The following is a 24,631-nucleotide window of genomic DNA, read 5'->3' on the forward strand; positions in this document are numbered from 1 at the left end:
TCCATCACCGACTCAAATATTTTGACCCGGTCAACGTTCTTCCGTTCACCGCTGCCACTCTTCTCGTCCAATAATATCCTCTACCGCCATTGACCGGCATCTTCCTATTCTCAATTAACCATAATAGAATCAGAGACCCACTACCTCTATATCGATTTCGCTATTCATCGTTATCTTCTCCAATTCTTCCATATTTTCCCCGATTTAAACACCACATGCTTCCCCAATTTTGCATCATCCCTGCAACGTCTTCGCCCCAGGGTTCATATGAATTAATCGTTGTTTACGTGAGGAGTAACCGTACATTGATTGATGCCTCACCTCCGATTAAAAGTAGTCCTGACATAATTACAAAGTGGTTTGGTGGTGGTTCTTTGGATCAGAGAGTTGACGACGTCAGTGTTCAAAAAATTAGAGGTTTTTCAAGGAGTTGCCTCCGATGTTATCGGTATGTTCGTGTTCTCTGTGTCGCATTGACTCACAGAAGGAATCGATAATGGTTGAGGGATGGTTGGGGTAGAGGCTCGGTGCTGAACAAGTGAAGCGGCTCAGCGTCGGCGTTGCTGGTCCCCTAAGCGTGTAATTGCGGCGTTCCACCCGGTGGCTACTGGAATGTGATTTCTACTTATTTCTTCCCAAAATAGATGTGCCCCATCTTGAAAAGTTGAAATAGGTTTAATACAAAACTCCATGTGTTTCAAGTTCTAAACTATTAAATCTGATTTACTTAATCTTTCAATTTATTATCGTTATCAGCAATTGATTAGTTGACTGCATATCTTAGTTAGTCAAGTTGTTTTTAAGCAACAAAAGTATATTCGGAGACGTGAGAACCCAGTTTTTGATATCGTATTGCTCAGTTTCTCATCGACTTTTTCATATTTATCTTTAAATTCCACCACATGTACGACATCTTTTATCACCCTCAATAAGAACTTCCAGTTTAATTTTTTCCCCTGCAAAAACAATCGTTTCTTTACATGGATTTTGTTTCATATTTTTAGGTGTTTTACGAGATGAGAAAGCAGGAACAACTATGTGTGTTCATGATTATTAGAGAAATTTGAAGAAACGGAAGAAGTGCACCAGGTGTTTGATAAAATGCCTATTTGAAATCTGGGTTTGAATCAATAAATGGTAAAGTATTCTTATCAATTTCAACCATGTTTCTCCACCAACTAAAATTTGTCATCCATTTGCAAATTTAGCTTTCAAAGTTTACATTCTCTTATCATAACATGTATGTTTCTTTGAAGACTAATATGCCCTCAAGAAGGTAACCTTATTCATTCCATCATGTATTGAAATAAAAACTTACTATATAACCCAATTTTATTTCTGTAGTTTGTTGACATAAATCTTTTCAATACAAAAAATAAATATCCAATCTTTAAATTACCAAAATAACCTTTCTAAGTTCTAACAACCTTAAACATTTGCAGCTTATAAGTATGAGAAGGGTAGCCATGGCAAAGGCTCGTGGAGATCTTTTAGCAGCCATCGATTGTCTCAATAAATATCTTGAGATGTAAGAATAAAATCAAAAACATTATTTAATTTTTTTCTTATTTACTATAAAATTCAATGAGGTCTCTTGATTTTGGTTCTTGTTTTTGCCCAGATTCATGGCAGATCATGATGCCTGGAGAGAACTTGCTAAAATATATGTTTCATTGCAACTGTGAGTGCTTCATTAATTTATATGTGGATTAAAAAAAGACAAATTTTCCCCTGGAGCTTATCACAGTTTATGTGGCTTTATAGGTATAAACAAGCAGGTTTCTGCTATGACAAGCTGATCTTATCTCCACCAATCATTCCTATACATCATCTTGCTTATGCTGATGTAAGTATTTATTATGAACATAAACTGTTGTATACATAAAAAAATTTGGACTGAATAAACTTTCCGAATGAGAGTAAATGACCATTTTAACTTCACACTTAAATAACAAGTTTTACAATATTCATCAGTTTTAGCGTGAGAGGATTTGGGAGGAAAAAAAGTCAAATAAGTAACAAAGCAATTTTCACTGTAGATTTTTCAAAGTATAATAAACAAATAAATGAAAGGATGTTGCTATTTCTTGTATTTAGCTTTTCTAAATATGCTCAATGTTATTCTGGATTGTTGTTGAAAACAGGTGCTTTACACAATTGGTGGACTTGAAAACCTTCAAACAACTAAGAAATATTATATGCTTCCACCATATAATTGACAAGTGGAAAAAACATCAGAGCACTTTTTGGTGTTTACTTGGTGAGATCTCTTTCATTTTGGAATAATTACTCAATTTTTGATAAATATATTATTATTATCATTTTAAAGAGTTTTTCAGTATAAAATATCTACATTATTATATGGTGTAAGCAAAATCAAAACTATTATATAAATATAAGGAAGCTCAAAAGTTGTAGGAAAACTTAATGTATCAAGAATTGAAATTTAAGATTCCATTCCATTTCATCACTATCCATGTTAGATGGATTTCACTATTCCTAGAGAATGGTGGAAGGAAATTCAAGTTCATACTTTTTTCTTTTTTAGTAAAAGACGGAAATACCCTCATTATATTTAGTGCATATTCTACTCGATAAGAAAAATCAAAATTATTGTTTGAATCTAGGGAAGCTCTAAATTTTTCAATAAAACATAATGTAGCAAGAATGATATAATTAAAGGTGTGTTTATTTTGCGGATTCCAATGGAATTGGAATCCGAAATTCCATTCCAATTCTATTAGAATCCTTAAAATTTCATGTTTGATGAATTTCACTATTACTATGAGGGAAGATGGAAGCAATTCAACTTTATTTTTTCTTTGTTTTGTTAAATGATCAAAATAACCTTGTGATGTATAGTGCACTTCTGCAATTGGACAACTAACAAAAGGGAGGAACAATGAGGATAAAGAGATCTCAGGATTGACTGCTAAAACTTTGGAGAAAGATTACAAGCAAAATTCAGATCGAAGGTAAATTCCTGCCAGGCAAATCCAAATTCAAAAACCTCGAAGGTTAAAACTACAGAAGCTACGGTGAAACTACAAAAGGTGAAATTTAATGTGTGCGGCGTCAAATTTAATGTGATTCATCTGGATTGGATGTCTATGTAGGTGAAACTACAGAAGGTTAAGACTGTCTCATTTATGTGCAAGAACTATGAATAAGATGGATGTTCATGTTGGAGGTGGTAGCAGCTACAGTTTTTGAATATTGACGATTTGGAGGTTGTGAGTGTGATAGTTGGTCAAAGACTCCAAATGATAGTTTATGTGCCAGCTGTGCTGTTTTTCGAAAATAGTTATGAAAGTTTTATTGGTAGTCTTATGATAATTCAGTAACCAAGAGCTGCTTGTGATGTTTGATGTAAAAGTAGGCTGCCTTGTGTATGTTTTAGGTTCTATATGCTATTTTTATCAAGATTTGTTGCTTCTGATTGTGTATGCCTTTTTATGCCTACGGTGTAGCTGTTGAAAGCAAGCAAGATGATGAAGATATGAGTGTTGATACATCCAAACAGCCTGCTGAAATCAACAAGGTGTTAGCTGCAGCTAAAATGCAAGCTTTTCTTTCTTTATTTATTTACAAATGAGTACATAATTTTTTTTATTAACCCAATTGTTAGGTAATATACTTATTAATTTATCTATCATAGTAATTCATAACCCATAATAGCAAAGTGCTTGCACTTTTTTTTACCGATAATTGCAATGTATCGTCCATGATAGCATTTACTTTCATTTGTCCGGATCACTAATATTGAAAAGGCAGTACTTGCATTGATAAAAAACATATGAATAAACCTAAACCATTTTATTACTAAAATACAAAGTTACACAGGTTTACAATGTCCACTGAACAAGAAAACGAAAACAAAGCTTCACAACGTCAAACACATAATTAACAACATCTAACCCCCGCAAAGCGGGGGGACACTTTCCTAGTTTTTGAGCAAAATGTTGATAATTTAGTGTACGACAAACTAGCTCAATTAATTGATTTATTTAATACCCTTTAACCTAACGATAATATATAAACAGGTTTAGCAAGTTAGAATGGTATATGATGAAAAAAATATTTAGTACTTTGTTTTTTAGCAAAGTGTTATACTTTGTTGTATGACAAACTAGCTCAAATAAACAATTTATTTTAATACATTTTAACCCGGTCGTAAAAGTAATATTTAAACAATTTCAACAATTTTGATAGTATATGATTCTAGAAAAAAAAAGACTAAATATAAACAAAAAATTATCCTCTCGAGAAAAGTCATTTTCCATTATGACTTACAACTTACAACAATTTTTTTATTTATAAGTACATTAAATAAAGTTTTTATACATGTTGACATACAATAATGACGATAATAAATATTTTTCAGAAATTAAAACAGAGACAGGTTCAATATGTTAACGACGGTAATTCCTACCGATTAAGAGACGTGGGTCCGTTGTTGACTTCCGGACACCCTCCACGAATCATCTGCTCTTGGAACAAGGCTTCAATATGGACGGTTCTTTTCATGATTACGACATCCATCTAGAGTAATGTTCTCTTCAGAATTTTCCAGATAATTTCAATAAAAAATATTCTCATTTTGACATAACAAAGACAAAGGATTCATGTTAAAGAAATACCATCAACGACAGAGAGAGCACTTGCCAAGTTCCTTCATGTACTTTTTACATCGCTAACTTGTACGGGTGCCCTCGACACCATATCTGCAAACCAAACAATCTCGTATGGAGAAATCATCGTTTCACCACAAGAAACCTTTGAACTCGGTTTCTTTAAAGTCGACAACTCCACAATCTACTACATTGGGATTTGGTCTTGTGCCAATACGGGGCGGGATATGGGTGATGGTTCAGAGCCTCAAATTTTTTCAGGTCCCATTTTTATGCATATGTTACTCTATTTATTTATTATACATTAAACAAAAAAATCCCTAATGTGTTAAATAAGAAGTGAGGCGGCAAGTAAATGGTAAACGGTCAATTTCTTATTGCCAAAAGATGGAAAATATTACTTTGATAATGTTTCAAATTTGAGCGTAAAATCTTTATCTAATACACGTTTGGTGAATAAAATTAAAAATGTAAAAGTTATTAGGTATCAAGCTCCTCAAATAAGAGTAGCATCGATAACATTATGTAAATTGTGTAATGATGCAGAATCAAAAAGTGAAGAAAAAATGTTTAGTTAGTGTTATAGAAAATTTCAAATTTTTACCAGGTGTTTTCATTTTGTATGATATTTTATTTTTTTATTAATGTGGTTAGTAAGAAGTTGCAAACCAAATCAATGAGTATTAATGTCACTATTAATCAATCAAAAAGCATTGTAAATTTCTCTAAGAAATATAGAAACAGAAGATTTGCCGTCATTATAGATATGCTAAAGTTATTGCACTTAATATGGACACTCGGACCTACTTTTTCAATATCACGCCGAGTTATTAAAAAAAATACAATTTGATGAAACTAATAATGACGATGATTTAGGGTCGTCTGAAATAATCTTTTAAAATTTAGTAGTTTATTGTTGTTGTTGATATGACAATTGCTTCGTTAGAAAGTAGATTTTAACAATTAACGACTTTTGAAAATATTTTTGGTTTTTTGTATGATTCAAAAAAGTTGAAGTCATTGGATGAAATTGAGCATAAAAAAATGTACATTCATGTGCCACATTTTTTAATTTTGGCTGGGGATTTAAATCTGCTAGGACCGACCTGGATTTGGTACAAGAAGATTTCCACCGGAACCGTTGTATGGGTTACCAACCTGAACACACTACTCACCAACACCTCCAACGACCTAACTCTCACTCTTCAAGGAGTTCTAATAATCCATAACGCCACCAATGATGTTATATGGTGATTCAAACTCTACATCACCACCGTCTGTGAGAAATCTCGTGGGTCAGCTTCTGGATTCGAGTAACATTATCATCCATGAGGATAATGACGCTGATCAAGATAACCCCATACGAAAAAACTTTATACAATTGTCTGTGTACTACGTATATGCATTCGAATATATTTGGGCCCGGGAATGGATGCTTGCTATGGTTCCTTGACTTAATTAATATCAGAACTTTTTCTGAAAATGGGGACGATCTTTTCATACGATTGTCACCCTCCGAGTTAGGTAAATCTGTTAGCGTCCTACATCAGTTGGACACAGTCTCATCTTACTCTTTATATGTTTATTTATGTTACTAAGTTTATTTATATTTTCATTTAGATGCTAGTAAAAGCTCAAGTGCGGGGGGACAAGTATAAATCATTGTCCCTTTAAAATCTGGAGTTTGGGACATACTAGTTTGCATATTTTATTTTATCAGTATAAGAAGAAGAGACGAAGGCTAGAAGGTAGGAAGTTCGAATACAAAATATGATCACACTTTCCTTCTATTATAACATTGTACTTGTTGATATTTCTCTCACTAAACTAACACTCAAATGGGTCTTACAAGTTCTTACCTAAATGGGAGTCACTCAGGGGCTGTTTGGCAGCATCTGAATTTTTAAGAGCTGAATTTTTAAGAGGTCTGAATTTCTAAGAGGGTCTGAATTTCTAAGATCTGAATTTTTAACATGCTGTTTGGTTGGAACATCTGAATTTTCGTGCTGAATGATAAAATGACAATTTTACCCTTCTATATAATTTTTACATCGTTTCCTACATTCAAACGCAATAGTTTTTTCTACAAAAGATAACAACATCAAGACATTTGGAAATCAAATTTTGGTAAAACAAGAGAATAAAGAAAACTTGCTAGTTGTTATACTATTAAAATTACATACAACAAGTTCTTAAATTACCCATGCCATGCCACGGTTCTATTAATAAAGTTTCCTGCATCTTCTTCTTTTGAAGTTTCCTGTAAGTAGTTGGATCCAACAAGCTTTTGTCTTGCAATTGGTCTAACAAATTTACAACATCTACACAGCTCTGGTGTACTCGCAACATTACCTTATATACGTAGATTCAACATCTATAATAAAAGATGACCAATAATAAAACATATACACAATGATCATTATGTGCATTAAACAACAAAGAAGAAAAAACGCAGAGGTTAAGCCATCACCACTTAAAAAGCGCAGAGGTCAAAAAATTGCAGAAATCATTGAACTAAAAAAATCTGAAATCGCTAAATAGAGTCGTTGCTGTTGTGAATCGTTGCTGCTGTTGATTAGATGAACAATTCACATTGGTAATCGAGTTCTAGGGCAAGGCAAAAAATAAGAAAAACTCGATACCTGCAACCAGAAGAGAGAGTAGATTGAGGTCGATGTCGATGTCGTTGCATCTGGTGGCGGAGTCGGGGCGGCGAATCCGGCGGCGGTGACGTTTTAGATCGGAGGAGGCAGACGATTTATTAAAGACCGGAGAGGGAGAAAGGATGAGGAGAAGGGGTTGTGTCGATGAGTAGAAAAAAGAAAACCCCTCACGTGTTTGGGCAAACGGTGGCCTGCGAAGGCGGTGATGCGTGTGTTGGAGTTAGTGCGTTCGACGACAACGGTGGTCCTCTGTGACGTCCGACGGGATGCAAGGATAGGAGAGATGGAGGTGGGTGTTGCTGCAAAGGGAAGAAGATGATGGCGAGGGTAGGGATTGGAAAAAAAGTAACGCGTGATTTTTTTTTTGTTTTCAGATGTGGGCTTCCATCTGATTCGGTCAGATATTTTTTTACAATTAAGAGGCAAAATTAAGTGTTAACCAAACGGTCTGAACCTTAAAGATTCAGATGTATCTCTTTTTAAGAGGCATTAAAAGCCAAACAAACAGAGCCTCACTTCCTATTTATTTGAAAGACCCAACCCATTCCACATCATAAAAGGGTAAGTCACATTCAAGGAGAACTTTTCACCCTAACATTCTCCCCCTTTTTATAATCAACAAGTGATTATAAAACTCACAAAGGTTGAGAAGCGTTGGAGGAATAAACTTAACAAATCTCCCCCTCGATGTGTGCCAAAAATGAAACTGTGGAAAAACTTGCACGAAAAACAATCACTTCGCTACCCAGATGCGTCACCAGGAGAACTCATACAGTGAAGGCCTCAAATTGAAGAAGGTGTGTTCGACATCACCTCTATTGTCCCATAGAGAAGCCTTCCCGTCAAACCAATCAACCAACAGCGAAGGCTTGTTCGACATCAAGTAACCCAATCGGTCAAAAGCGAAACCCAAATCGCGAGTGTATGTTGCGAACAACTTCAATAACCACATATGTCAAACTCGACTCCAATAAACCATAGCGAAGGTATCTTCGACATCCAAAAAAAAATCATTCCAAATTACCATTCAACCATAAACCCAAACTTTCATTCTCAAATGTCGAAATTAGTCTTCACAGTCGATGTCGATCCAAACACATCTATCCAGAATTCCAACACATCACAAACACATTGAATTCCAAACATGTCACTACCCACAAACACAGTCGATGCGAAACTCGACTCCAAATCAAAGACTTTTTATTTCGATTTCTATTAGGACCATTCGACTTCTAAAGCATTCCCATTAGACGATCAAACCAATTCATACATTTACATTCAACCAATTTCGATCCCAGTTCAATTCTCAGTGTCGAAGCTTCAATTTTGACTTTTAAATGACCATGTTTGTCTTTAACCCCTTTGTTGAATTCAATGTTCACCGAACCAAATTCAAATCATAACAACCAATTCGACACCGACATTCCAACCGTGAGACTCAACCAATAATTTGCGAACCTAGTCGAAAGATCAATTGCTAGACCTAATTTTACAAGACAAACAATTGATTCAACAAAATTCGTTCATCCTGTTCTTCATCAGTGGTCATAGATCGATCACAATCAACGAATTTCAATAATCACTGATTTCGATCATAATCTCCAAACAAGGAATCATCAATTTTAACAATTAATTTCACAACATCTTCATCAATTTTGAATAATTGACTTCCGTGAGGAACATATTTGAGAAATACTCTCCATGTTTTTCAGAAAAACAACTTTGAGATCGATAAATCAAACATATTTCATGAACGATTTAAGATCCAAGAATAATTTCGGTTGTTCAATCGATGATACTCAAGCATCAACGAACTGATAACGTGATTATGTATGAACTTCAATAAATGAGGTACGAATTGGTTATTGGAAACAAATTGAAAGAAATTGAATCTATTAATTGGGCTTTGATGAACAGTAATAATCCAAAGAACTATGTATTGGACTCAAAATGATGAACAATAACATATTACAAGTTTTGGGCTTTGAATTTGACTGAAGTTTTATGGATCATCGAAAGAAAATATGATTTTGATTTTGGGCTTGATCTAAAAAAAAGTTATTGGATCATCAATGGGGTTGAAACGAAATAGATCCAACGAGTCAAAATGATCAACAATCAAAAACGAAAAGCAGGATTTAAAAAAATGATTGAATTTGGATTTTGAGAAAAACCTTGATCGTTCATCTTCGATCTCAATCATGAATTTTTCGGAATCCATTTGAGAATGTGAGAAACCTTCTTGACGATTCTTTTTCCGTTTGCAACACATGAATCAATCATTGAAAATCTTGGTTCTTTTTTTGGAATAAGAAAATCTCCTATCTTCACATTGTACCACCCATGATTCGTGTTGTACAAACCGTTCTTCGTGTTCTTCAACGATTTAGTATCATCTTCATAAGAACCATCAACAATTTTGGGTTTTGAATTCAAATTCATTGCAACACTAAATGATTGTTTCTTTGGAACCCAAATTTGCTTCATAGATTTCGGATTCATAACAAATTTTGAAGATTTTTGTGAAGAAACCCATTTGTTCTTGCTGTTGATCTTCTTCTTGTTTTTCTTCATTTTCATCTTTTTGGATCTTGGAAATTTGAATTCAAGAACAACTTCATTCTTGACAACTTCAACTTTGCAAGTTTGAATCAAATCTTTTGGAGTTTGATACATTTGAACTTCTTGGATTGAAGGCTTTCGATATGGCACCATTCCTTCTAACGAATCACAAGAATTCAAGAATTCTTTAGTTTGATCTCCAATTGAATGAAAAATTTTCACATCTTCATCAAAATCACATTGAATTCCCATTTCTTGAAATTCAACAAACTTAAGAACATGAAGATCATTTGGGTTTTCAATAAGAGAAACATATTTCTTTTTTGATAATTCTCTTTCTTTTCCTTCTTTTTGATCTTCAAACCAAGATAAGATATTAATGGTAACTTAAATCAAACAATCAATATTCCCAAGTGGTTGAAATATCAATCTTCCATGATCATCTTTCAAGCCTCCATAAGAAATTAAAGTTTCCCATGAAATCAACCCGCCTTTCAACAATAACCCATAAAATTGTTTCTCATTGACTCTGTATTTGACATCTTCAATCATCACGACCCAAGAATCATATGCCAAATACACAATGATTACAAGAACTTGGATTATTCTAGAGAGAGAAAGTGAATATGAACCAAGTTCTAGAGAGAGAAAGTAAAACAAACAAGTATTCTATAGAGAGAAACTCGAATTTTGGATCAAATAAAAGAATAAATTTAATTTCTAGAACACAAACTCTCTCAAAGATGAAGAACTCACAACAATGAAGATTCACTCAAATCATGTTGTCATCATGGATCAATTCTTCAGAGCTTCAAGAACATCCGCTCTGATACCAATTGTAGTGATCCTGATTATGATGACATGTGCGGAATTGAAAAAATCTTGTGACATCCCGGAATTTAGGACTAATATTATAGACAGTTAATTCACCGCGAATCTCGTGGTAATCTGACTCATTCAGTTTTAGTGTATCTAGTGTGAAATAAATGAGTTTATTGCAAATATTATAAGATGTCAAATGATACTTTACTTCCAAATGTATAAACTATCAACGGAATCAAACCGCTCAAACTGCAACACCGATTAATGCATCTGAAAAACTAAATATTCATAATAAGCATTTTTGAGCGAAGCAATTATTCTAGACTCATAGTACGTGTTTCCCTGAGTCCAAAAATATAAAGAACGTTCAAAACGGAGTTTTTATGCAAAAGATCCGACCGTTTTAAGAAACCAAACCGGTATAACACTATTTTACCTATTTTGCTTAAACTGTTTTAATGCGTTCACTACAAACAAAATTACATTTAGTGGCACAAATTTTTAGTGGCATATATTTATTGTGGCACTATATTATGTACTTTAGTGGCACAATTTTTTTTGTGCCACTATAGGTGAAAATTTTAATTTTTCATATGCCGCATTTCATTCCCCCCAAATATAAATATGTTTCCGCCCAATGTTTTAGATTTTGGGCAAGTTCCCCATCACACCAAAAACTTTCCTAATTCCTCTTATCATTTGAGAGCCCTAACCAACACCACTCTTGAACGATCACCTTCTCTTCTAAAGTCCGCCTTCCCTTTCTCTCCATTCTTAATGATCAATCCCTAGTTTGTGATTGCCTGGGTAAACCACGGGTCACACACCAGAAAAGCTCACGAACTAGCTGATGGCGGCCAAATACATGGGCAAATTGGGCGGAAGCCCAGGGCTTCAAGAAGGAGAGGGGTATTTGACCCAAATATTCCAGCATCTCCTATCAGTTGTGCCGCTTCTTAGGAGTCCGGTTCGATCTTCCCAATCGTCGCCTAGAAAGAAGAAATGCCAGGATGTAGAAGACGAGGGCTCGATTAGTCAAGAGGCTCTTATTCGTATACGGAATCGATTTTATTCAAAACTGTAATTTCTATAAACTCTCATCTCTTATATCTCAATTTCTGTAAACTATCCTCTCCTATCTCATGATTTCTATTAAGAATACAACTTTGCTCTTCCGATTTTTATAAATCTGAGAATATTTTTCTTCTATGCAATCTAGAACTCATTAGAGTTGGAATGGAAGTATCCTCCTGTTTGGTTCTTATTATGTATGATCATGCCCCTCTTGCTATGGAATTGCCCGGTTCTCAATTTGATGCTTCGCTTTTCTAGATGTCATTTTTTTCTCATCTAGTTTTTCGTTTTCGTTTTTGGCTTTGGAATTTTACCAAGTTACGGTGTAATCGTCACCACATTTTGGTTGCTTTGGTTTTTAAAGGGTTTTTTTCAATTTGGACGATTCTGCCCTTGATGGTCTATCCCCTGCGCATAGAGGTGTATTTAGTTTATATTGTTAATTTGAAGTGATCTGGAATTTGGTTTAAAAGCATATTAAAAAGATAGCTTGGCTGGACAATTATGCCCTTGGAGTTGATGCTCCTATGAGGCTGATTACCTTAATCGTGTGTACTTATTAGCAATAAAACTAGTTTCTCCACTCATAATGATAGTAATTATTCAAAGTTTAGATCTATTTCATTTTTTTCTTGATTATCTTTCTAATTGATAAATTTGTGATCTCTGTAAGAGAAAATGTCGTAATTCCATGAATAAATTCTTTTTTCCTCTAGATGCTGTGTATTCCAGTTGTAATTTAATTACTCCATTGGGCCCAAATTAGATTACTTTTCATAAATTAGAGAAACCTTCCATCATTTTGAGGTGGATGTCAGTAGAAATCACAAAGAATTACATTGGAGTCGATTTGTTGATTGTGAAGCATCTGCTTAAAGAACATGCATCAATTTGTGCTTCTTCTTCATTTTTGTTTTGTATATTCTAATTACTTTGCAGTTTTTCTTCTTCATTTTGCGATCCTTCTTATCTAATCAATAATTTAAGACTAATTTTTCATGATAGATGTCTTCAACTATGAGTCAACCTATGAGGTGAGCTAATGGAAATGTGGTGAGTACCATTATTTGTTCTAATGCAGTCAAAGCTCAAAATAAGATCACAGAGAGGTACTTTTTCTTTTCTTGTTGTAAAATCTTATTTTTGTTTTAGGTATGTCAATATATCATTCACTTTTTAGTTCTCCCATTTCTTTTATTTCTTTTTCATTCCCTACTCATTATCTTTCATTTGATTTAGATTCGACATCATATAATTACTAAGGAGATCAAGTTAATACTCCAGCTACGTCATTCTTTTTATATATGTGTCTCTTTTGGAAGATATCATACGTGAATCTAGAAAGTGTTTGACCTGGGTCGTAATAGGGGATGCTGAAGACAATTATTCAAATGATGACTATTTTAAAGTTAAGGATGCAGAGAAACATGGGTACATTCGATTCGTATGAAGGATGATAGTTGTAAAAGACAATGGTTCAAGTATTTAGTTTGATAGTTTTTATTTTGTGTAATTACTAGCAAAATGTTTTGACTTATTAAGCATTTTGGAAGCTATTTTTGCTTTAAATATTGAGGATATTATTGTAAGACAAGTTAGATTTAATTAAGTAATGTTTTATGTTGTTCATGCATTATCTTAATTATTCTTTTATTATTTGATGTTTCATTTCAATTTTAAAAAAGAAATTGGACCTAATTTGTACTATAAATGTTTTGTAGTAAAAAAATTGATCCCAAAAAAAAAAAATGTTTTTTTAATTATAGCAACTATATAGTAGCATAAAAAATGTCAAAAAAACCAAAAAGTGTTATAGTGGCATAAAAAAAGTGCCACTAAAACCCAAAAGGGTTGCAGCAACACAATCAAAAAGTGTCACTAAAAGTCTTTAGTGGCAGCTCTTTTAGTGACATTTTTTTTGTGCCGCTAATTGCCGAGGGGGTCTTTAGTGGCACTTTTTTGGTTTTCAGTGGCACTTTTTCTGTCCCACTAAATGTGTAACACCTATAAAAATTCAAGCCAATTGAAACCTTTTTAAAACATTTAAAAACCATTAAGTTATTACAATTTGTTTTCAAAATAGTTTAAGCATCAGAGTACCCCCAGAATCAATCATGAAAATATGAGGAGGTGTACGATCACGCATTCGCCTTCCCGCGATCATCAGAAGTACCCGAAACAAAATCAACAACTGTAAGCCCGAAGCTTAGTGAGTTTTCCCCCAAATAACAATGTCATACAGTTATAACCATATCATATAAACATATAAGCAAACATCATGCATAATGAGCCTTCAGCCTGACTGGACCGCCTCGTAGGCCTTCAGCCTATCTGGACCGCTCTCCGCGCCTTCGGCACGTCTGGACATCCTCGCAGGGCCTACAGTCTATCCGGACCACTCGCCGGGCCTTCAGCCTGATTGAACCCCCTTGCAGGGTTTTCAGTCTATCCGGACCGCCCTGGGTATGTTGGCCTTCAACACAAAGCAGGACCGCCTCAACCCAACCCCCAATCAAACAAACATGTGCACATAAATATCATACGCTAGAATATATCATAGTCAAACCGATCTAACAAATCACTAATCATAGCAACATCCTACAACCAGGATACAGACCTAACCGGTCACTAACATAGCATCATCCCATATACCAGGATACTGACCTAACCAGGTCACTAAGCATATCACCATCCTAACTACCAGGATGTAAATCAAGAAGCATATCATGCAATAACCCAGATACAAATCCAAAAAGGGTCGGAATTGGTGCCTTAGACCCTATTGATATAGTGAGGAGAACTCACCTGGCACTGCTGAAGTCCCGCGGATGCAACTCCAGCTGCTGGTTCACAGATTCCCGAACTGCCAACATCAAACAATACCCAGTTAATAATTGGGTTCTAAGCCCAAGGTCCAACTCATACTCCAAAGGACCAATAGTCAAGTAATAGGCCAAAGCCCAACATATGGCCCAATTTTCCAAATTTGGCCCAGACCTGTACATGGTCTTTCCTTAAGGCACATCCATTAATTCTAGTCCAAACTCTTGGTGTTCCCATGGCCTAATACCACATAATCATAAAGGCCCAGACTATGGCCCAATTTTCCAAATTGGGCCCAAGTCCTTCAAATGGGCCTTACCCTAAAACTCATCCAATTATTTTGGTCCATTTACTTGTTCTTGGATAGCCCATCAATAGTCCAACCACCAAGACCCAATAGGTCAAGGCCCAAGTGAAATTAGGGTTCCCACATGAAATGACGATTAGGGTTAAGTGTTTCTTACTTAACCCATTAAGGACTTAATCCATTAAGTCCAATATTGCCTTAGGTTAATTTGCCAATGATTATTAATTATTATTTTAGGTTTAATAATTAATTCTCGTGCAGTCCCGATAAATCCCAAAATTAGGGTTTCACATAAAATGACAATTAGGGTTAAGTGTTTCTCACTTAATCCATTAAGTCCATCAATATTCTAAATAAATCATATGGTGTGGTTGGGCTTAATACACAATTCCATTCCAATGGCCCAAATGTGGGTCCCGATAAGTCCAAGCTCATAAATCCAATATTAGGGTTTTTCTAAACCCTAATTAGGGTTTCCAACCCCATCTTAGACCAATAGGCCCAATAGCTAGGTCTTTTGATCATTTAGGGTTCATTAGGCCCATTAGGGTTTTAGACCCCTTGTCCAAACATCCCAAACGAGTCCAAAACGCAAACGAGGCACACCGCCACCCAACACGGCGGCCGGTGGTGGTTATGAGATTTCTTACTATTCCAATCGATTACAATGTTACAACTCGATATCCAAACACACACAAACACACACTAAGCTACACATACTCATAAATGACATACACATACAGCCGCACTTTGGCGGCAGGTGGTGGTCGGAGGTGCTAGCCACCACCTCACGGTGGTGGTGGTGGCCCTTTTTATGAAATCCAGTCATCTAGCCACACAAAACATACACACCCACATCCGATTTCAGAATATACTCCAGCCACCCACCTGGCAGCAAGGTTGGCGGCAACAGCAGTGGCGGCGTAGCCACAACACAGGATAGAGGGAAGAATGACGGTGCTTGCGGAGGACGAACTGGGGCGTGGTACCGGCGTACCACGACGAAGCAGCAGGTGTTTCATCCGTTCGACGGCAGCCCTAACCTCCCCAAGACGGTCTTCGTCTTCAATGGACGTAGGAGCGGCGGCAGATGGGTTTCAGCGGTCACCGTAGCGACAGAAACGATGACTGCTCGTGGCGGCATTGGCGCTGCGGTGGAATAGTCGTCGGTAATGGAACAGCAACGATGAACGTCGTCGCCAATAGTAAGTTTAGCGGTGGTGGCTTCGGTGGTTGACGATTGGCGCTGCGGTGCTCTCCGGCAGCGACAAGAGTGGCGGCTGGAGGATGAAGAGGGAGTGGGGTGACGACTGAATCTCATTTCGGGTTAGGGTTTGGCAATGTAACAGTCTTATACCCGCTCCCTTCAAAATTATGATCCATAATGACAAAACCGATCCCTCCTTCTCCTTTTCCTTTCATATTCGATCCAGAAATTACCACTTCAACCCTGACTCCTTCAAATCCTTTCAACTTGATCCAATATTTACCAAATGGCCCCTCCATGACAATTTCTTCTCAGCTTAGGTACCTAATTTACCCTTTTTGCTCCAGCAATCCAAAAACTTTTCAATTTAAGTCCGATATTTACTCTTTAACCCCTGTTTGCATAATTTCTTTTATATTAAGTCCAAGTGATACCAAACGCCCCCTGACTACTAAAAATCTATACAAAATAAGTCTCGAAATTACACTTTAACCCATGAAACTCTAAATCATGCCATTTGGCTTCCCGAAACTAACACCCCGCTAATTATTATTTGATTTTGGGCTATAATAATATAAAGTAATAATAAAAATTACTTCTCGGGGTTACGGGTTTATTATTTAATTATTCTATTTTAAACGGGATGTTACAACTCTCACCCACTTAAATTTGATTTCGTCCTCGAAATAGTTTCTTCTCATTCCTTACATGCCAAACAACTTGAACTACAATCCCGAGCATAACCCTAGCCTTTCCAAGGCAACCGTAACCAACCCTCGCATGGTTCTAAAACTTGAAAATAAACAAATCCCTTGCAATATGATCACATTTACTCGATCCGAAACCTGAAGTCTCGAGATAGTTTGGCTCCCTAACCGACCTCTCATACCAAATCATTATTGTTGAGCCCAATCCGCTTGTCTCTCATCTAACTATTCAACTCTTGATATCTGGGGGTTCAAACATCTAGATACTTCTCATACACCTAAAGACCCAATTTGTCAATACCGCCTTAAACACGAAAACTGTCTGAACACTGATCTGCCTGAAGCAGTATGCTGCCACATGGCTGCTTTCTAGAATCTACCGAGACCTCCCTCGTCTCAATTCATTCCCTAATCATCTGACATACTGGGTTCCAGCCCGGTCGCCGAGCTAAAGGACCCCCACATAGTTGCCTCACACGACTTCCGAACGAAATCATTCCCAGGAACTAGTTGCCACTAGTTATCTTGACACTGCGACTCTAACAACCTCCTGATCCAACCGATCAGATCCATGCGTCGAATCCTGTTGTTACCAAATCCACGGCTAAAAGCGATTGCTACATAACCAATGGTAGCTCTACATCACAAGCAACCTTAAGCAATCCATTGCTTCCTTGGTCTCATAACTGTAGTCACGTTCCTACAGTCTTATCACTGGCTTAGCCAGGTCTAATCCTTCTGGGGAAACCCATAAACCCATCCATGGATTTCCATATCGTCACTACTACACCCGAACTGGTGGTTACTACTGTCCCTTCCGCGTCCTAATAGCACGCTCATGATATCTACCATTCTAGTGAATGTTGCGGCTACACCCACAGACTTACATCACTCTAACACTATATGCTAACCTGGTGAATGCTACGGCTACACCCGCAGACTTACACCACTTCTAGCACTATCTACTGCTAGTGAATGCTACGGATACCCCCGCAGTCTTACAACACTTTCCATACTACCTGATCACTAGTGAATGCTATGGCTACCCCCGCAGTCTTACAACACTTTCCATACTACCTGATCGCTAGTGAATGCTATGGCTACCCCCGTAGTCTTACAACACTTTCCATACCGTTCGAACACACACTCGACCTAACACACAACTGAACGTAATTCATTGCTAGAATCCCAACTTGATTCCCCAAATTCTGCTATCAAGCACCGAGAAGACGCGATTTACATGCTAGGGAGTTTTACCGAACTCCCAACTCACACAACCCTCAAACCAAACAGCCACTTGGGTTGTCTTCCTTCTTGACAACGATGCGAAACTTATCCCATTTTCAAAACCGATCCTGCTTCTGCATTCCGGGTCGATTCTCCCCCACTTAGATTCAACAAAGTCTTCACAATACATGGAAATTTGATAATTCTCAATCCTTCTTTCTTCCAACGATCGATCTGATGACAACCAGACCTTTCCAACTAGTACTCCTTTACTAGCCAACCCCAAACGATCACACGCTTCTAATAACTAGATGAACACTTCCTGAACCCCAGGGAAACCAACAGTCCCTAATGCTCGAATGATCCCACACCCAAATCTTGAAGTCCAAAGATAGATGCTCCAACTAATGTCTCAACAACGAGCTACTTCCCTTGGCGCTTTCCTCCGCCAATCAATAACGGTTACTAAAATCACTGAATTCTGACAATACTGAATAACCATCCTGTGGGACCCTATCCGCAGACCTCCCACATAATACCCTTCTTCCCAAAATGCTCCAACAAATCTCCCGCCCTCGGCTCTAGAAATAATATCATTTAGGGTCTCGCACCCTGACTCACTCACCAACTCGATCATCCACAGCTGAACTGCAGTAGCTGAAGCAACCTTTGCCCTATACCGGGCTACAAACTACTCCCAAGACATAGTATCCAATCCCAAAAGTGCAATAGATCGTATAATCAATCCTTACCACCCGATACAAGAGATCCAAGGCGAACCGGACCTCACAAAATACTTATGCCACATCGATCCACCCGCGCTCACCAGCGCTGAACTACTGTCGCCAATCCCGGCGACCAATTGACCCTGAGCTGGAATACAACTTGATCCTGAGGTCACAAGCCTGCTCACTCCTCTGAGCTCGAAAATTGGATAGCAAAAATATTTACAAAAGTCGCAAAAACGGACACCGCGAGCCGTTTAGATGCGAAAATTCAAACACAATTTCTCGGAGTTCCGTAACTTCAAAAATTAATCATTTTGATGTTCCAGAATCCTTGAATTAAACTCTATCTAATAGCACCTTCAGAAAAATTTCTCGATGCACGGATCCCGATACACCAAAATAACCTAGGTTTTAGGCATTTAATGAGGATGTGCACTATGTGGGACCCACTAAGATTTGGAAGAGCAAAATTTCCAGCTATTCCTTCCCCCTTGGGCTTGCCCACGTGGGTAATCCCCGATACGCTTCCCTTCCTTCTTTTTGTGTGCAAGATTACCTAAATAAGTACAACCACTTCGTTAAGGCATGGCACACTCACTACGCCCTCTACCACCTTCTTGCTATAAATAGAGAGGCTTAGAACCTCAATCCTCACTCAAAAACACCATCCATAACTTCTCTCTCTCTCTCTCTCTCTCTCTCTCTCTCTCTCTCTCTCTCTCTCTCTCTCTCTCTCTCTCTCTCTCTCTCTCTCTCTCTCTCTCTCTCTCTCTCTCTCTCGGTATACACTCAACACCACCACCATAAACCATCATTCCACCAACCAAACACCTCCTTATAACCCCCTTTGATCATCAACACGCCTCACTCCCTTCCCCCATCGTTTTCCAGCTCAAGAAAGGGAGAAAAATTGAGGGCAGCCACGGCCGGCCACCCTCCTGCCGCTGTCAAAATTCTGCTGCCACCACCGCCTTCCGCCACCTATTTCGGTTATAGGTAACCGACACCACCTCCATTTGCTTCCTGTTTGTTTCTTCGATCGTAATTAATAGAAAAACAAAACAATTTTTTTTTATTTGTTCTGCTCGTGGTGCATGAAGGTCGAAACAGGAGGAAAGCCTCCTACTGTTCATCAATTTAACCAAACTCCCATTTCAAAATTAATTAATTTAACCCAATTTTGAAATTTATTACAATTCTAGTCCCTAACCCATTAAACCTCATTTAAAATGTGTAAAACTCACCCTTCTCTTAAAAATCAGTTTTAAAACTAGTACTAAAGCCTAAACTAATGTTTTATTTATTTACATTTAGCCATTTTCAAAATAGACCCAATATTTTAATACAAAGTTTAATAATTTTTTTTATATATCGACTTAATTTAGATTAAATAGACCATAAACTTAATAAATTTCTAAAAATTATTAAATGAAATTTTAATTTAAATAAATTCTTAAATCAAAATTTTGGAAAATATTAAATTAAATTTTTAGATAAAGTTTATTTAAATAATTAATTATTTAATAAATTTTGAATTAGCAAAACTTGGGAAATTATTCAATAAGTCATTATACTTAGTCAAAATACCAAATCACTCCCAAATATTAATTTATATCAAAATTTTCTAGGAAATCGAATTAATCTCGGAGATTACGACTTCACGATAGCACATCTTGGTTTTCAAAACGACTCGATAACCGTTCGTTAAGGTGAGTGTTACGACCCCACTTTTACATATTTTCAGGGGGGTGGGGGGAATACATGTATTATTTGTACTATATTATATATACATATGCCTATATACTTTGTTTATACAAACCACATCATCGTTTTATGCGATATAAATCATACAAAAGTATTATTTACTATACTGAGGGCTCCTAGGGTTTTCAGGTGGAAATCCTAATACCTGACTTAGGCAACAAGCGGCCCATGAACTCTTTTCCTTAGAGCCCATGGACGAATTCTATAAGGCTTCCTTATAGAAATTCATCCACTCCACTCTATGGAGTCCATCAACCCATTTATGCAACTATCAATGATTTGCATAACAATCCCTCAATTATTTAATCAGTCTCTTTTGACCACTAAACTAATTCTAAATTAATTCCTGATCAATACTAATTAAATAATATGATTTCCAAATAATATATTTCTCTTGTAATATATTAATAAAACCATTTTGAGTATGAATTTATTATTCATATAATAAATTCTACTCTCTCTCCTCTCGTCATCCTATCAAGTTGCATGAGTGAAGGCAACACAAAAGGATCATGCTCATAATCGGGTCAAGTACATACCAAAATAGTTATGGGCTTAGACACCTAATCCAACAATAACTGCATGGTATTTTGGGGTCTACTTACTGGCTCCGGCTGATCGTACGCTTTGCATCCTCCTTTAGTATTTTGAACCAATTAAAACCATTAATTATTACAAATTGTTTTCAAAATAATTTCATGTCAGAGTATCCCAGAAAATGAAAATCATAAATTGTGAGTAGCTGTACGATCACGCCTTCGCCTTCCCGCGATCATCTGATGTACCTTAAACCAAAACTAAAACTATAAGCCCGAAGCTTAGTGAGTTCCCCCAAAATACCCATACAACACAACAATATACATATAATCACAAACAACATACTTTTGGTCCAATCAACCATCGGGTTGGAATACCCCAGGCCCTCAACCATCAGGTTGGAATGACAACATACTATGGGTCCAGTCATCCTTGGGATGGAATACCCCAGGCCCACAGCCATGGGGTTGGAATGCCTACATACTACGAGTCCAATCATCCTCGGGATGGAATACTCACGGCCCACAACCATCGGGTTGGAATGCCCAGGTCTGTTGGCTCTCGCACAAAGTAGATAAGCCTCAACCACCATTCAAACATGTGCACATATATCAAATAATCACATAACAGTCTATAGACAAGCAAACCGATCTAACAGGTCATAATAGCATAATAACATCCTATCTACCAGGATACTAATCTAACAGATCATAACAACATAATACCATCCTATCTACCAGGATATTGATCTAACATATCATACTAGCATAACATATCCGGATAACAATCCAAAAGGGCCGACCTTGATGCCTTAGACCCTTGAGTATAGTGAGGAAAACTCACCTCACAACTTTCGAACTGTAGTGACAAGATCAAACTCTCGAATCACAGCCACGAACTCCACCACCTATGTTCACCACAAACCACTTCCATAAATTCCCAATTTCCTAAATATCCCCAGAGGTCAAACTGGTCAACCCTCGGTCAAAGTCAAAGTCAACAGTCAAGGTCAATAGGCCATGTTGGCCCGACTCATCGAGTGCAGCTAGCAACTCGTCGAGTTCCTTAAGAACTCAGAGATCACCAAAACCCTAATTGACTCGCCGAGTTTCTAACCAACTCGTCGAGTCCTTTCGTGTCCAAATATCGGGGAAAACCCTAACTGACTCGTCGAGTCCTCTTACTGACTCGCCGAGTTCATGCAGAATCAAATACGGGCAATCTTCATCCGACTCGCCGAGTCGACTATGCGACTCGTCGAGTTCATGCAGTCCATTTCTTATCCGGACGTTTTTAAGCCACCCCAAATTCCATATTGTAGATCCAGCTTTCTAAGGCATAGATTTCACGTAAAGTTGCAAACTTTACGTGCATGCAAGGTCTTCAAGGCTTAGAACACTAAAACCAAGTCTAGAATGAGCTTTAGGGCATGGTGAGGGGTTCCTATGAGATAAAGTTGATAGCTTTATGAGTTTGAGACCTGGAGGGGTCCAGATCTGAAGTTGCAACTTCAGATCATGGCTAATACCCAAAATGGCTCACATAAATGCTAAAGATGGCCTCAAACCCAACCATGAAAAGATCTAGCTAAAGATAAGCCAAGGTAACGACTTGTTACCTTCAAAATGATGCCAAGATGAAGTAGAGTCAGATCCACAAGCTCCTCTTTGCTCCAAGCTTCTTATACTTCACACCTTCTTCACAAAATGTACCAAAATTACTCTTTAATCTCACAAACACTCAAGATCAAGGTCTAGAATGATTAGGGTTTCTCTTAGACGTCAAGTGGTGGTAAGGGGCTGGAGGAAGGGACTTAAGTCCTTTAAATAGGGTGCAAACCCTAAAATTTAGGGTTTCTCATTCCAGCTCCACTCGTCGAGTTGGGTCCTCCAACTCTACGAGTTGGTCACTTAAATCCCGCGGCCAAACCCATTCCTACTCGACGAGTCGGGGCATCCAACTCGTCGAGTAGACCTTCCAAAATGAACATAAAACTATAAAGTTTATACCTGGGAGTCGGGGTGTTACAATAAGGGATCATATAATCCTCCGTTCTACAAGAAAACATGTGGACAAAGACATGGAATAGAATCATTCTCATTGTCCAACAGTTTGTTTCCCGATTTCTGATTTGTATGACAATAAACTTAATTGAACACATCAACTCGGTCCTGACCGGGCCCGACACATAATTCAACACAAAATCATCGAGGGGCCCAAGATATCTCTTTTACCCCTTGGGATACGTTTACACAAAATCATCGACCGGACTCGATTTTTGATTTGTATGCTTGTACTATTTACTCATTAAATCGTACACAACAATATGTTTTATAACATCAAGTTACTGATATGTTTACGCATTATCAACGCACAACCAACTCGTAAACAACAAATCATATATCTTGGCTTAAAGATTATACAATATTATCGTCTCATAATTAGTCGTGATAAATTCCATGAAGTAATTCAAATGAGCGTGGGTTTAATCCAATACTCAAATCCTATTTCAAGAGTACTTATGAACGTTCCAGCAAACATTTGCTATGTCTAAACACATAGACAATCTACAAGCCAATTCATGACAGTGTTACTTCATTACTTACTTCCAAAGTATGATCGACTGTGGATGTTTTGAATAATCCAATTATTCAGGAAGTAAAACATGCAAAATTGAAACACAAAATAAACAATTGACAAGAGACAATAAACAATATTTATAAATAAATCTCTATTATTTAATCATCAAATTCCAATTACATTTACATTGTTACAAGTTTCTAAAAGTCTATCTAATCACTAAAACTAATATCATCCTTCAGGCCAATGCTCCTTGATGCTGAACGTGCTTAATCCTACTCAGACCCTTTGTGAGGGGATTTGCAGGATTCTCTTCTGATGATACCCTCTTGAACACGAGGAGTCCTTCTTCTACACGATGTCTGATGAAGTGATATTTTCTGTCGATATGTCTGGATCTGCCATGATCCCTCAGTTCCTTGGTTAAGGCAACTGCTCCTTCATTATCGCAAAAAATTTCCATGGGCTCATTTATGGCTGGTACAACTCCAAGGTCTCCAATGAAGTTCTTCAACCATATAGCCTCCTTCGACGCTTCACTCTCAGCTATGTACTCTGATTTGCACGTTGAATCAGTCACGGTCTCCTGCTTGGAACTTTTCCAAGTCACAACTCCTCCATTTAGGGTAAACACCCAGCCCGACTGAGAGCGGAAGTTATCTTTGTCAGTCTGAAAGTTGGCGTCCTTATACCCTGTAACTCCTAAGTCATCACCGCCACCAAGCACAAGGACCCAATCCTTAGTCCTTCACAAATACTTAAGAATGTTCTTAAGTGCTATCCAGTAAGCTCTACCCGGATTCCCTTGATATCGACTTACCATGCTTAAAGCAAAAGCCACATCAGGGCGAGTACATGTCATAGCATACATGATCGAGCCAACGACGGAAGCATATGGCACTCGACTCATTTCCGCTATCTTTGCATCGGTACTCGGACTCTGAGTCTTACTCAGTTTGGTATTACTCTGGATAGGTAACTCCCCTTTCTTGGAATTCT

General features: G+C 37.3%; 2 long non-coding RNA genes across 2 annotated transcripts; both read left to right on the top strand.

Moving 5' to 3' along the window:
* Positions 1-382: 382 nt before the first annotated feature.
* LOC145126213 (uncharacterized) lies at positions 383-1,848 on the top strand. The gene is made up of 4 exons (XR_013716369.1): positions 383-1,137; positions 1,443-1,528; positions 1,622-1,681; positions 1,765-1,848. It is a non-coding gene; the product is annotated as an uncharacterized LOC145126213 (long non-coding RNA).
* Positions 1,849-11,331: 9,483 nt separating this feature from the next.
* On the top strand, positions 11,332-13,381 carry LOC145125663 (uncharacterized). The gene is made up of 3 exons (XR_013716096.1): positions 11,332-11,758; positions 12,758-12,861; positions 12,992-13,381. It is a non-coding gene; the product is annotated as an uncharacterized LOC145125663 (long non-coding RNA).
* The last annotated feature ends 11,250 nt before the right edge of the window (positions 13,382-24,631 follow it).

This window comes from Lactuca virosa, chromosome 7 (genome assembly GCF_052849685.1).
Source record: "Lactuca virosa cultivar CGN04683 chromosome 7, Lactuca_virosa_CGN04683_v6, whole genome shotgun sequence".
Taxonomy (NCBI): domain Eukaryota; kingdom Viridiplantae; phylum Streptophyta; class Magnoliopsida; order Asterales; family Asteraceae; genus Lactuca; species Lactuca virosa.